The sequence below is a fragment of the Ranitomeya variabilis genome, chromosome 5 (genome assembly GCF_051348905.1).
Source record: "Ranitomeya variabilis isolate aRanVar5 chromosome 5, aRanVar5.hap1, whole genome shotgun sequence".
NCBI lineage: Eukaryota > Metazoa > Chordata > Amphibia > Anura > Dendrobatidae > Ranitomeya > Ranitomeya variabilis.
The window spans coordinates 89,430,710-89,444,650 of record NC_135236.1 but is presented as its reverse complement, the minus strand read 5'-3'; the positions used below and the strand labels follow the sequence as shown (position 1 = coordinate 89,444,650).

The 13,941-nt window shown below is 38.5% G+C and overlaps 16 non-coding genes across 16 annotated transcripts; all 16 read right to left on the bottom strand.

Annotated features, from left to right (window-relative positions):
• Window positions 1–460: 460 nt before the first annotated feature.
• TRNAR-CCU (transfer RNA arginine (anticodon CCU)) lies at window positions 461–533 on the bottom strand. The gene has a single exon. It is a non-coding gene; the product is annotated as a tRNA-Arg (tRNA).
• A 446-nt stretch (window positions 534–979) lies between these two features.
• Window positions 980–1,072, bottom strand: TRNAI-UAU (transfer RNA isoleucine (anticodon UAU)). Its single transcript is given in 2 exon segments — window positions 980–1,015; window positions 1,035–1,072. It is a non-coding gene; the product is annotated as a tRNA-Ile (tRNA).
• Window positions 1,073–1,939: 867 nt separating this feature from the next.
• Window positions 1,940–2,012, bottom strand: TRNAR-CCU (transfer RNA arginine (anticodon CCU)). The gene has a single exon. It is a non-coding gene; the product is annotated as a tRNA-Arg (tRNA).
• A 451-nt stretch (window positions 2,013–2,463) lies between these two features.
• TRNAI-UAU (transfer RNA isoleucine (anticodon UAU)) lies at window positions 2,464–2,556 on the bottom strand. The gene is given in 2 exon segments: window positions 2,464–2,499; window positions 2,519–2,556. It is a non-coding gene; the product is annotated as a tRNA-Ile (tRNA).
• Window positions 2,557–3,424: 868 nt separating this feature from the next.
• On the bottom strand, window positions 3,425–3,497 carry TRNAR-CCU (transfer RNA arginine (anticodon CCU)). Its single transcript has one exon. It is a non-coding gene; the product is annotated as a tRNA-Arg (tRNA).
• A 447-nt stretch (window positions 3,498–3,944) lies between these two features.
• On the bottom strand, window positions 3,945–4,037 carry TRNAI-UAU (transfer RNA isoleucine (anticodon UAU)). Its single transcript is given in 2 exon segments — window positions 3,945–3,980; window positions 4,000–4,037. It is a non-coding gene; the product is annotated as a tRNA-Ile (tRNA).
• Window positions 4,038–6,053: 2,016 nt separating this feature from the next.
• On the bottom strand, window positions 6,054–6,126 carry TRNAR-CCU (transfer RNA arginine (anticodon CCU)). The gene has a single exon. It is a non-coding gene; the product is annotated as a tRNA-Arg (tRNA).
• A 451-nt stretch (window positions 6,127–6,577) lies between these two features.
• TRNAI-UAU (transfer RNA isoleucine (anticodon UAU)) lies at window positions 6,578–6,670 on the bottom strand. The gene is given in 2 exon segments: window positions 6,578–6,613; window positions 6,633–6,670. It is a non-coding gene; the product is annotated as a tRNA-Ile (tRNA).
• Window positions 6,671–7,537: 867 nt separating this feature from the next.
• Window positions 7,538–7,610, bottom strand: TRNAR-CCU (transfer RNA arginine (anticodon CCU)). Its single transcript has one exon. It is a non-coding gene; the product is annotated as a tRNA-Arg (tRNA).
• A 451-nt stretch (window positions 7,611–8,061) lies between these two features.
• On the bottom strand, window positions 8,062–8,154 carry TRNAI-UAU (transfer RNA isoleucine (anticodon UAU)). Its single transcript is given in 2 exon segments — window positions 8,062–8,097; window positions 8,117–8,154. It is a non-coding gene; the product is annotated as a tRNA-Ile (tRNA).
• Window positions 8,155–9,543: 1,389 nt separating this feature from the next.
• TRNAI-UAU (transfer RNA isoleucine (anticodon UAU)) lies at window positions 9,544–9,636 on the bottom strand. Its single transcript is given in 2 exon segments — window positions 9,544–9,579; window positions 9,599–9,636. It is a non-coding gene; the product is annotated as a tRNA-Ile (tRNA).
• Window positions 9,637–10,504: 868 nt separating this feature from the next.
• TRNAR-CCU (transfer RNA arginine (anticodon CCU)) lies at window positions 10,505–10,577 on the bottom strand. Its single transcript has one exon. It is a non-coding gene; the product is annotated as a tRNA-Arg (tRNA).
• Window positions 10,578–11,024: 447 nt separating this feature from the next.
• Window positions 11,025–11,117, bottom strand: TRNAI-UAU (transfer RNA isoleucine (anticodon UAU)). Its single transcript is given in 2 exon segments — window positions 11,025–11,060; window positions 11,080–11,117. It is a non-coding gene; the product is annotated as a tRNA-Ile (tRNA).
• An 868-nt stretch (window positions 11,118–11,985) lies between these two features.
• On the bottom strand, window positions 11,986–12,058 carry TRNAR-CCU (transfer RNA arginine (anticodon CCU)). Its single transcript has one exon. It is a non-coding gene; the product is annotated as a tRNA-Arg (tRNA).
• Window positions 12,059–12,505: 447 nt separating this feature from the next.
• TRNAI-UAU (transfer RNA isoleucine (anticodon UAU)) lies at window positions 12,506–12,598 on the bottom strand. Its single transcript is given in 2 exon segments — window positions 12,506–12,541; window positions 12,561–12,598. It is a non-coding gene; the product is annotated as a tRNA-Ile (tRNA).
• Window positions 12,599–13,465: 867 nt separating this feature from the next.
• Window positions 13,466–13,538, bottom strand: TRNAR-CCU (transfer RNA arginine (anticodon CCU)). Its single transcript has one exon. It is a non-coding gene; the product is annotated as a tRNA-Arg (tRNA).
• Between the last annotated feature and the right edge of the window lie 403 nt (window positions 13,539–13,941).

The window sequence follows — 13,941 nt, the reverse complement described above, 5'->3', positions numbered from 1 at the left end:
GATATTAAGCAAAACTGCTCTAGAACGACAGGATGTTTGAGTCCAAAATATTCCCAGTGGCCAGGGTGAAAATTGAAAGATTACTCATTTTGTTTTGTAAGAAAGAACATGATATGAAAAAAAGAACGTTGTCCAAAATGTTTCAAAAACCGTTTACATTTTTCAATTATAATTTTTGATTTTGATATTTGCCAATATTGTGTGGTTGAAAGCATATCCATATCTTAGAAAAGATACTCTTTGTTATTTGGGTCATAAATGACGATGCAAACAATTAAGATGCTATGTTTGTCGGCCCCACACAATTGCGTGTTAACACTTCTCTCAGTACATGGAAAGGATCGTTGTAAAGGGTAGAGGTTTGCAAGAACTAATTTACAAAGAAACAACACAAGGAGAACAGTTTACACCTGCACCATCAACCTTCCATGAGAAACTGTTGGAAAGGGAAATCAACAAGCACCCCAGATGGGACTTGAACCCACAATCCCTGGCTTAGGAGGCCAGTGCCTTATCCATTAGGCCACTGGGGTTGATGGAGTAGCTTAAAAATCCAGACTTTCTTTGGTTACCACAAGAGTGAATCACTCACTTTTGATTGAGTTATCAAGGACGATCTTGTACGTTTGAACTCCAAATTGAAACAAACCGTCCGAATGCACATGCATCTTTATTTTAGAAGAGAGCCAGGGCTAACTTTGTCGGGTCACTGTACGTTATCAATGCCGATGATGGAAAGTTTATTGGACTGCCAGAAGCCTGAAAAACTAAATAGATATCTTCCACATTTCCCTTTCAATTATGACACCAGATTACGGTGGGACTCAATAGACTTGTCCAACCTGCGGCAATTTAAAAAAATACAAAAATTTAAACAACAAATATCTCGTTGAAATTTCTCTCTTAATCTTGACACTAGATCATGAACCGATTCAACGACTTCAGTAGTAAAAAATACAAAACGAAGGCAAGAATAGAATGCTCCAGGTGAGGGTCGAACTCACAACCTCGGCATCACTCGACAGTTACTGCTTTATAAGTACCGCGCGCTGACCGATTGCGCCACTGGAGCTGACTGGGTACACCGCTATGACATAAATTTGATTAAAAAAAAAAATTGAAATGGGATAGTTCTTCAGAAAATTAATGATTGCTTACAACAGGTTTCTAAGGTTTTATTATAATGTTTGACAATAAATATTTTACCATATCACAATCTTTATTAAAAATGAAAATGAGAAATTTATACACTGGACGCTGGGTCATTTTAGACTCAAACATCCTGTTCTTTTTTTTGTTTTTTTTTTCTTCAGGAAATGCGCACTTACATTTGCTGCAATGAACAGACATTGACGATATAAAAAATTCTTCTGAATTCAGGGGCTGCAGGGTCATCTGTGACATCACCTTTTGTGATTCCTAGATCCTGTGTTAACAGCTGCGTACAGAGGTGTTGTCAGTCTTTGTAACCATACCTCTGATATTAAGCAAAACTGCTCTAGAACGACAGGATGTTTGAGTCCAAAATATTCCCAGTGGCCAGGGTGAAAATTGAAAGATTACTCATTTTGTTTTGTAAGAAAGAACATGATATGAAAAAAAGAACGTTGTCCAAAATGTTTCAAAAACCGTTTACATTTTTCAATTATAATTTTTGATTTTGATATTTGCCAATATTGTGTGGTTGAAAGCATATCCATATCTTAGAAAAGATACTCTTTGTTATTTGGGTCATAAATGACGATGCAAACAATTAAGATGCTATGTTTGTCGGCCCCACACAATTGCGTGTTAACACTTCTCTCAGTACATGGAAAGGATCGTTGTAAAGGGTAGAGGTTTGCAAGAACTAATTTACAAAGAAACAACACAAGGAGAACAGTTTACACCTGCACCATCAACCTTCCATGAGAAACTGTTGGAAAGGGAAATCAACAAGCACCCCAGATGGGACTTGAACCCACAATCCCTGGCTTAGGAGGCCAGTGCCTTATCCATTAGGCCACTGGGGCTTGATGGAGTAGCTTAAAAATCCAGACTTTCTTTGGTTACCACAAGAGTGAATCACTCACTTTTGATTGAGTTATCAAGGACGATCTTGTACGTTTGAACTCCAAATTGAAACAAACCGTCCGAATGCACATGCATCTTTATTTTAGAAGAGAGCCAGGGCTAACTTTGTCGGGTCACTGTACATAAGTTATCAATGCCGATGATGGAAAGTTTATTGGACTGCCAGAAGCCTGAAAAACTAAATAGATACCTTCCACATTTCCCTTTCAATTATGACACCAGATTACGGTGGGACTCAATAGACTTGTCCAACCTGCGGCAATTTAAAAAAATACAAAAATTTAAACAACAAATATCTCGTTGAAATTTCTCTCTTAATCTTGACACTAGATCATGAACCGATTCAACGACTTCAGTAGTAAAAAATACAAAACGAAGGCAAGAATAGAATGCTCCAGGTGAGGGTCGAACTCACAACCTTGGCATCACTCGACAGTTACTGCTTTATAAGTACCGCGCGCTGACCGATTGCGCCACTGGAGCTGACTGGGTACACCGCTATGACATAAATTTGATTAAAAAAAAAAATTGAAATGGGATAGTTCTTCAGAAAATTAATGATTGCTTACAACAGGTTTCTAAGGTTTTATTATAATGTTTGACAATAAATATTTTACCATATCACAATCTTTATTAAAAATGAAAATGAGAAATTTATACACTGGACGCTGGGTCATTTTAGACTCAAACATCCTGTTTTTTTTTTTTGTTTTTTTTTTCTTCAGGAAATGCGCACTTACATTTGCTGCAATGAACAGACATTGACGATATAAAAAATTCTTCTGAATTCAGGGGCTGCAGGGTCATCTGTGACATCACCTTTTGTGATTCCTAGATCCTGTGTTAACAGCTGCGTACAGAGGTGTTGTCAGTCTTTGTAACCATACCTCTGATATTAAGCAAAACTGCTCTAGAACGACAGGATGTTTGAGTCCAAAATATTCCCAGTGGCCAGGGTGAAAATTGAAAGATTACTCATTTTGTTTTGTAAGAAAGAACATGATATGAAAAAAAGAACGTTGTCCAAAATGTTTCAAAAACCGTTTACATTTTTCAATTATAATTTTTGATTTTGATATTTGCCAATATTGTGTGGTTGAAAGCATATCCATATCTTAGAAAAGATACTCTTTGTTATTTGGGTCATAAATGACGATGCAAACAATTAAGATGCTATGTTTGTCGGCCCCACACAATTGCATGTTAACACTTCTCTCAGTACATGGAAAGGATCGTTGTAAAGGGTAGAGGTTTGCAAGAACTAATTTACAAAGAAACAACACAAGGAGAACAGTTTACACCTGCACCATCAACCTTCCATGAGAAACTGTTGGAAAGGGAAATCAACAAGCACCCCAGATGGGACTTGAACCCACAATCCCTGGCTTAGGAGGCCAGTGCCTTATCCATTAGGCCACTGGGGCTTGATGGAGTAGCTTAAAAATCCAGACTTTCTTTGGTTACCACAAGAGTGAATCACTCACTTTTGATTGAGTTATCAAGAACGATCTTGTACTTTTGAACTCCAAATTGAAACAAACCGTCCGAATGCACATGCATCTTTATTTTAGAAGAGAGCCAGGGCTAACTTTGTCGGGTCACTGTACGTTATTAATGCCGATGATGGAAAGTTTATTGGACTGCCAGAAGCCTGAAAAACTAAATAGATATCTTCCACATTTCCCTTTCAATTATGACACCAGATTACGGTGGGACTCAATAGACTTGTCCAACCTGCGGCAATTTAAAAAAATACAAAAATTTAAACAACAAATATCTCGTTGAAATTTCTCTCTTAATCTTGACACTAGATCATGAACCGATTCAACGACTTCAGTAGTAAAAAATACAAAACGAAGGCAAGAATAGAATGATCCAGGTGAGGGTCGAACTCACAACCTCGGCATCACTCGACAGTTACTGCTTTATAAGTACCGCACGCTGACCGATTGCGCCACTGGAGCTGACTGGGTACACCGCTATGACATAAATTTGATTAAAAAAAAAAATTGAAATGGGATAGTTCTTCAGAAAATTAATGATTGCTTACAACAGGTTTCTAAGGTTTTATTATAATGTTTGACAATAAATATTTTACCATATCACAATCTTTATTAAAAATGAAAATGAGAAATTTATACACTGGACGCTGGGTCATTTTAGACTCAAACATCCTGTTTTTTTTTTTTGTTTTTTTTTTCTTCAGGAAATGCGCACTTACATTTGCTGCAATGAACAGACATTGACGATATAAAAAATTCTTCTGAATTCAGGGGCTGCAGGGTCATCTGTGACATCACCTTTTGTGATTCCTAGATCCTGTGTTAACAGCTGCGTACAGAGGTGTTGTCAGTCTTTGTAACCATACCTCTGATATTAAGCAAAACTGCTCTAGAACGACAGGATGTTTGAGTCCAAAATATTCCCAGTGGCCAGGGTGAAAATTGAAAGATTACTCATTTTGTTTTGTAAGAAAGAACATGATATGAAAAAAAGAACGTTGTCCAAAATGTTTCAAAAACCGTTTACATTTTTCAATTATAATTTTTGATTTTGATATTTGCCAATATTGTGTGGTTGAAAGCATATCCATATCTTAGAAAAGATACTCTTTGTTATTTGGGTCATAAATGACGATGCAAATAATTAAGATGCTATGTTTGTCGGCCCCACACAATTGCGTGTTAACTAGTGTTGAGCGATACCGTCCGATACTTGAAAGTATCGGTATCGGAAAGTATCGGCCGATACCGGCAAAATATCGGATCCAATCCGATACCGATACCCGATACCAATACAAGTCAATGGGACTCAGGTATCGGACGGTATTCCTGATGGTTCCCAGGGTCTGAAGGAGAGGAAACTCTCCTTCAGGCCCTGGGAACCATATAAATGTGTAAAATAAAGAATTAAAATAAAAAATATCGCTATACTCACCTGTCCGACGCAGCCGGGACCTCGGCGATTGTAAGCGGCAGCGTTGTTTCTTTAAAATTCGCGCTTTTACTTGCTTACGTGAATTCCCGGCTTCTGATTGGTCAGGGCGGCCATGTTGCCGGGACTCGGACCAATCACAGCAAGCCGTGACGAAATTACGTCACGGCTTGCTGTGATTGGTCCGCGTCCCGGCAATATGGCGCCGTGACCAATCACAAGCCGTGACGTCACGGGAGGCTGGACACGCGCGCTTTTCAAAATAAGCGCGTGTCCAGCCTCCCGTGACGTCACGGCTTGTGATTGGTTAATGGCGGCCATGTTCCTGGGACGCGGACCAATCACAGCAAGCCGTGACGTAATTTCGTCACGGCTTGCTGTGATTGGTCCGCATCCCGGCAATATGGCGCCGTGACCAATCACAAGCCGTGACGTCACGGGAGGCTGGACACGCGCGCTTTTCAAAATAAGCGCGTGTCCAGCCTCCCGTGACGTCACGGCTTGTGATTGGTTAATGGCGGCCATGTTGCCGGGACGCGGACCAATCACAGCAAGCCGTGACGTAATTTCGTCACGGCTTGCTGTGATTGGTCCGAGTCCCGGCAACATGGCCGCCCTGACCAATCAGAAGCCGGGAATTCACGTAAGCAAGTAAAAGCGCGAATTTTAAAGAAACAACGCTGCCGCTTACAATCGCCGAGGTCCCGGCTGCGTCGGACAGGTGAGTATAGCGATTTTTTTTATTTTAATTCTTTCTTTTACACCTTTTTACATTAATGTTGTTTCGATACCGATATCCGATATTACAAAAATATCGGATCTCGGTATCGGAAATTCCGATACAGCAAGTATCGGCCGATACCCGATACTTGCAGCATCGGAATGCTCAACACTAGTGTTAACACTTCTCTCAGTACATGGAAAGGATCGTTGTAAAGGGTAGAGGTTTGCAAGAACTTATTTACAAAGAAACAACACAAGGAGAACAGTTTACACCTGCACCATCAACCTTCCATGAGAAACTGTTGGAAAGGGAAATCAACAAGCACCCCAGATGGGACTTGAACCCACAATCCCTGGCTTAGGAGGCCAGTGCCTTATCCATTAGGCCACTGGGGCTTGATGGAGTAGCTTTAAAATCCAGACTTTCTTTGGTTACCACAAGAGTGAATCACTCACTTTTGATTGAGTTATCAAGGACGATCTTGTACGTTTGAACTCCAAATTGAAACAAACCGTCCGAATGCACATGCATCTTTATTTTAGAAGAGAGCCAGGGCTAACTTTGTCGGGTCACTGTACATAAGTTATCAATGCCGATGATGGAAAGTTTATTGGACTGCCAGAAGCCTGAAAAACTAAATAGATACCTTCCACATTTCCCTTTCAATTATGACACCAGATTACGGTGGGACTCAATAGACTTGTCCAACCTGCGGCAATTTAAAAAAATACAAAAATTTAAACAACAAATATCTCGTTGAAATTTCTCTCTTAATCTTGACACTAGATCATGAACCGATTCAACGACTTCAGTAGTAAAAAATACAAAACGAAGGCAAGAATAGAATGCTCCAGGTGAGGGTCGAACTCACAACCTCGGCATCACTCGACAGTTACTGCTTTATAAGTACCGCGCGCTGACCGATTGCGCCACTGGAGCTGACTGGGTACACCGCTATGACATAAATTTGATTAAAAAAAAAAATTGAAATGGGATAGTTCTTCAGAAAATTAATGATTGCTTACAACAGGTTTCTAAGGTTTTATTATAATGTTTGACAATAAATATTTTACCATATCACAATCTTTATTAAAAATGAAAATGAGAAATTTATACACTGGACGCTGGGTCATTTTAGACTCAAACATCCTGTTCTTTTTTTTGTTTTTTTTTTCTTCAGGAAATGCGCACTTACATTTGCTGCAATGAACAGACATTGACGATATAAAAAATTCTTCTGAATTCAGGGGCTGCAGGGTCATCTGTGACATCACCTTTTGTGATTCCTAGATCCTGTGTTAACAGCTGCGTACAGAGGTGTTGTCAGTCTTTGTAACCATACCTCTGATATTAAGCAAAACTGCTCTAGAACGACAGGATGTTTGAGTCCAAAATATTCCCAGTGGCCAGGGTGAAAATTGAAAGATTACTCATTTTGTTTTGTAAGAAAGAACATGATATGAAAAAAAGAACGTTGTCCAAAATGTTTCAAAAACCGTTTACATTTTTCAATTATAATTTTTGATTTTGATATTTGCCAATATTGTGTGGTTGAAAGCATATCCATATCTTAGAAAAGATACTCTTTGTTATTTGGGTCATAAATGACGATGCAAACAATTAAGATGCTATGTTTGTCGGCCCCACACAATTGCGTGTTAACACTTCTCTCAGTACATGGAAAGGATCGTTGTAAAGGGTAGAGGTTTGCAAGAACTAATTTACAAAGAAACAACACAAGGAGAACAGTTTACACCTGCACCATGAACCTTCCATGAGAAACTGTTGGAAAGGGAAATCAACAAGCACCCCAGATGGGACTTGAACCCACAATCCCTGGCTTAGGAGGCCAGTGCCTTATCCATTAGGCCACTGGGGCTTGATGGAGTAGCTTAAAAATCCAGACTTTCTTTGGTTACCACAAGAGTGAATCACTCACTTTTGATTGAGTTATCAAGGACGATCTTGTACGTTTGAACTCCAAATTGAAACAAACCGTCCGAATGCACATGCATCTTTATTTTAGAAGAGAGCCAGGGCTAACTTTGTCGGGTCACTGTACATAAGTTATCAATGCCGATGATGGAAAGTTTATTGGACTGCCAGAAGCCTGAAAAACTAAATAGATACCTTCCACATTTCCCTTTCAATTATGACACCAGATTACGGTGGGACTCAATAGACTTGTCCAACCTGCGGCAATTTAAAAAAATACAAAAATTTAAACAACAAATATCTCGTTGAAATTTCTCTCTTAATCTTGACACTAGATCATGAACCGATTCAACGACTTCAGTAGTAAAAAATACAAAACGAAGGCAAGAATAGAATGCTCCAGGTGAGGGTCAAACTCACAACCTCGGCATCACTCGACAGTTACTGCTTTATAAGTACCGCGCGCTGACCGATTGCGCCACTGGAGCTGACTGGGTACACCGCTATGACATAAATTTGATTAAAAAAAAAAATTGAAATGGGATAGTTCTTCAGAAAATTAATGATTGCTTACAACAGGTTTCTAAGGTTTTATTATAATGTTTGACAATAAATATTTTACCATATCACAATCTTTATTAAAAATGAAAATGAGAAATTTATACACTGGACGCTGGGTCATTTTAGACTCAAACATCCTGTTTTTTTTTTTTGTTTTTTTTTTCTTCAGGAAATGCGCACTTACATTTGCTGCAATGAACAGACATTGACGATATAAAAAATTCTTCTGAATTCAGGGGCTGCAGGGTCATCTGTGACATCACCTTTTGTGATTCCTAGATCCTGTGTTAACAGCTGCGTACAGAGGTGTTGTCAGTCTTTGTAACCATACCTCTGATATTAAGCAAAACTGCTCTAGAACGACAGGATGTTTGAGTCCAAAATATTCCCAGTGGCCAGGGTGAAAATTGAAAGATTACTCATTTTGTTTTGTAAGAAAGAACATGATATGAAAAAAAGAACGTTGTCCAAAATGTTTCAAAAACCGTTTACATTTTTCAATTATAATTTTTGATTTTGATATTTGCCAATATTGTGTGGTTGAAAGCATATCCATATCTTAGAAAAGATACTCTTTGTTATTTGGGTCATAAATGACGATGCAAACAATTAAGATGCTATGTTTGTCGGCCCCACACAATTGCGTGTTAACACTTCTCTCAGTACATGGAAAGGATCGTTGTAAAGGGTAGAGGTTTGCAAGAACTAATTTACAAAGAAACAACACAAGGAGAAAAGTTTACACCTGCACCATCAACCTTCCATGAGAAACTGTTGGAAAGGGAAATCAACAAGCACCCCAGATGGGACTTGAACCCACCATCACCTAGCTTAGGAGGTCAGTGCCTTATCCATTAGGCCACTGGGGCTTGATGGAGTAGCTTAAAAATCCAGACTTTCTTTGGTTACCACAAGAGTGAATCACTCACTTTTGATTGAGTTATCAAGGACGATCTTGTACGTTTGAACTCCAAATTGAAACAAACCGTCCGAATGCACATGCATCTTTATTTTAGAAGAGAGCCAGGGCTAACTTTGTCGGGTCACTGTACGTTATCAATGCCGATGATGGAAAGTTTATTGGACTGCCAGAAGCCTGAAAAACTAAATAGATATCTTCCACATTTCCCTTTCAATTATGACACCAGATTACGGTGGGACTCAATAGACTTGTCCAACCTGCGGCAATTTAAAAAAATACAAAAATTTAAACAACAAATATCTCGTTGAAATTTCTCTCTTAATCTTGACACTAGATCATGAACCGATTCAACGACTTCAGTAGTAAAAAATACAAAACGAAGGCAAGAATAGAATGATCCAGGTGAGGGTCGAACTCACAACCTCGGCATCACTCGACAGTTACTGCTTTATAAGTACCGCACGCTGACCGATTGCGCCACTGGAGCTGACTGGGTACACCGCTATGACATAAATTTGATTAAAAAAAAAAATTGAAATGGGATAGTTCTTCAGAAAATTAATGATTGCTTACAACAGGTTTCTAAGGTTTTATTATAATGTTTGACAATAAATATATTACCATATCACAATCTTTATTAAAAATGAAAATGAGAAATTTATACACTGGACGCTGGGTCATTTTAGACTCAAACATCCTGTTTTTTTTTTTTGTTTTTTTTTTCTTCAGGAAATGCGCACTTACATTTGCTGCAATGAACAGACATTGACGATATAAAAAATTCTTCTGAATTCAGGGGCTGCAGGGTCATCTGTGACATCACCTTTTGTGATTCCTAGATCCTGTGTTAACAGCTGCGTACAGAGGTGTTGTCAGTCTTTGTAACCATACCTCTGATATTAAGCAAAACTGCTCTAGAACGACAGGATGTTTGAGTCCAAAATATTCCCAGTGGCCAGGGTGAAAATTGAAAGATTACTCATTTTGTTTTGTAAGAAAGAACATGATATGAAAAAAAGAACGTTGTCCAAAATGTTTCAAAAACCGTTTACATTTTTCAATTATAATTTTTGATTTTGATATTTGCCAATATTGTGTGGTTGAAAGCATATCCATATCTTAGAAAAGATACTCTTTGTTATTTGGGTCATAAATGACGATGCAAACAATTAAGATGCTATGTTTGTCGGCCCCACACAATTGCGTGTTAACACTTCTCTCAGTACATGGAAAGGATCGTTGTAAAGGGTAGAGGTTTGCAAGAACTAATTTACAAAGAAACAACACAAGGAGAACAGTTTACACCTGCACCATCAACCTTCCATGAGAAACTGTTGGAAAGGGAAATCAACAAGCACCCCAGATGGGACTTGAACCCACAATCCCTGGCTTAGGAGGCCAGTGCCTTATCCATTAGGCCACTGGGGCTTGATGGAGTAGCTTAAAAATCCAGACTTTCTTTGGTTACCACAAGAGTGAATCACTCACTTTTGATTGAGTTATCAAGGACGATCTTGTACGTTTGAACTCCAAATTGAAACAAACCGTCCGAATGCACATGCATCTTTATTTTAGAAGAGAGCCAGGGCTAACTTTGTCGGGTCACTGTACGTTATCAATGCCGATGATGGAAAGTTTATTGGACTGCCAGAAGCCTGAAAAACTAAATAGATATCTTCCACATTTCCCTTTCAATTATGACACCAGATTACGGTGGGACTCAATAGACTTGTCCAACCTGCGGCAATTTAAAAAAATACAAAAATTTAAACAACAAATATCTCGTTGAAATTTCTCTCTTAATCTTGACACTAGATCATGAACCGATTCAACGACTTCAGTAGTAAAAAATACAAAACGAAGGCAAGAATAGAATGATCCAGGTGAGGGTCGAACTCACAACCTCGGCATCACTCGACAGTTACTGCTTTATAAGCACCGCGCGCTGACCGATTGCGCCACTGGAGCTGACTGGGTACACCGCTATGACATAAATTTGATAAAAAAAAAAAATTGAAATGGGATAGTTCTTCAGAAAATTAATGATTGCTTACAACAGGTTTCTAAGGTTTTATTATAATGTTTGACAATATATATTTTACCATATCACAATCTTTATTAAAAATGAAAATGAGAAATTTATACACTGGACGCTGGGTCATTTTAGACTCAAACATCCTGTTTTTTTTTTTTTTGTTTTTTTTCTTCAGGAAATGCGCACTTACATTTGCTGCAATGAACAGATATTGACGATATAAAAAATTCTTCTGAATTCAGGGGCTGCAGGGTCATCTGTGACATCACCTTTTGTGATTCCTAGATCCTGTGTTAACAGCTGCGTAAAGAGGTGTTGTCAGTCTTTGTAACCATACCTCTGATATTAAGCAAAACTGCTCTAGAACGACAGGATGTTTGAGTCCAAAATATTCCCAGTGGCCAGGGTGAAAATTGAAAGATTACTCATTTTGTTTTGTAAGAAAGAACATGATATGAAAAAAAGAACGTTGTCCAAAATGTTTCAAAAACCGTTTACATTTTTCAATTATAATTTTTGATTTTGATATTTGCCAATATTGTGTGGTTGAAAGCATATCCATATCTTAGAAAAGATACTCTTTGTTATTTGGGTCATAAATGACGATGCAAACAATTAAGATGCTATGTTTGTCGGCCCCACACAATTGCGTGTTAACACTTCTCTCAGTACATGGAAAGGATCGTTGTAAAGGGTAGAGGTTTGCAAGAACTAATTTACAAAGAAACAACACAAGGAGAACAGTTTACACCTGCACCATCAACCTTCCATGAGAAACTGTTGGAAAGGGAAATCAACAAGCACCCCAGATGGGACTTGAACCCACAATCCCTGGCTTAGGAGGCCAGTGCCTTATCCATTAGGCCACTGGGGCTTGATGGAGTAGCTTAAAAATCCAGACTTTCTTTGGTTACCACAAGAGTGAATCACTCACTTTTCATTGAGTTATCAAGGACGATCTTGTACGTTTGAACTCCAAATTGAAACAAACCGTCCGAATGCACATGCATCTTTATTTTAGAAGAGAGCCAGGGCTAACTTTGTCGGGTCACTGTACGTTATCAATGCCGATGATGGAAAGTTTATTGGACTGCCAGAAGCCTGAAAAACTAAATAGATATCTTCCACATTTCCCTTTCAATTATGACACCAGATTACGGTGGGACTCAATAGACTTGTCCAACCTGCGGCAATTTAAAAAAATACAAAAATTTAAACAACAAATATCTCGTTGAAATTTCTCTCTTAATCTTGACACTAGATCATGAACCGATTCAACGACTTCAGTAGTAAAAAATACAAAACGAAGGCAAGAATAGAATGCTCCAGGTGAGGGTCGAACTCACAACCTCGGCATCACTCGACAGTTACTGCTTTATAAGTACCGCGCGCTGACCGATTGCGCCACTGGAGCTGACTGGGTACACCGCTATGACATAAATTTGATTAAAAAAAAAAATTGAAATGGGATAGTTCTTCAGAAAATTAATGATTGCTTACAACAGGTTTCTAAGGTTTTATTATAATGTTTGACAATAAATATTTTACCATATCACAATCTTTATTAAAAATGAAAATGAGAAATTTATACACTGGACGCTGGGTCATTTTAGACTCAAACATCCTGTTTTTTTTTTTGTTTTTTTTCTCTTCAGGAAATGCGCACTTACATTTGCTGCAATGAACAGACATTGACGATATAAAAAATTCTTCTGAATTCAGGGGCTGCAGGGTCATCTGTGACATCACCTTTTGTGATTCCTAGATCCTGTGTTAACAGCTGCGTACAGAGGTGTTGTCAGTCTTTGTAACCATACCTCTGATATTAAGCAAAACTGCTCTAGAACGACAGGATGTTTGAGTCCAAAATATTCCCAGTGGCCAGGGTGAAAATTGAAAGATTACTCATTTTGTTTTGTAAGAAAGAACATGATATGAAAAATAGAACGTTGTCCAAAATGTTTCAAAAACCGTTTACATTTTTCAATTATAATTTTTGATTTTGATATTTGCCAATATTGTGTGGTTGAAAGCATATCCATATCTTAGAAAAGATACTCTTTGTTATTTGGGTCATAAATGACGATGCAAACAATTAAGATGCTATGTTTGTCGGCCCCACACAATTGCGTGTTAACACTTCTCTCAGTACATGGAAAGGATCGTTGTAAAGGGTAGAGGTTTGCAAGAACTAATTTACAAAGAAACAACACAAGGAGAACAGTTTACACCTGCACCATCAACCTTCCATGAGAAACTGTTGGAAAGGGAAATCAACAAGCACCCCAGATGGGACTTGAACCCACAATCCCTGGCTTAGGAGGCCAGTGCCTTATCCATTAGGCCACTGGGGCTTGATGGAGTAGCTTAAAAATCCAGACTTTCTTTGGTTACCACAAGAGTGAATCACTCACTTTTCATTGAGTTATCAAGGACGATCTTGTACGTTTGAACTCCAAATTGAAACAAACCGTCCGAATGCACATGCATCTTTATTTTAGAAGAGAGCCAGGGCTAACTTTGTCGGGTCACTGTACGTTATCAATGCCGATGATGGAAAGTTTATTGGACTGCCAGAAGCCTGAAAAACTAAATAGATATCTTCCACATTTCCCTTTCAATTATGACACCAGATTACGGTGGGACTCAATAGACTTGTCCAACCTGCGGCAATTTAAAAAAATACAAAAATTTAAACAACAAATATCTCGTTGAAATTTCTCTCTTAATCTTGACACTAGATCATGAACCGATTCA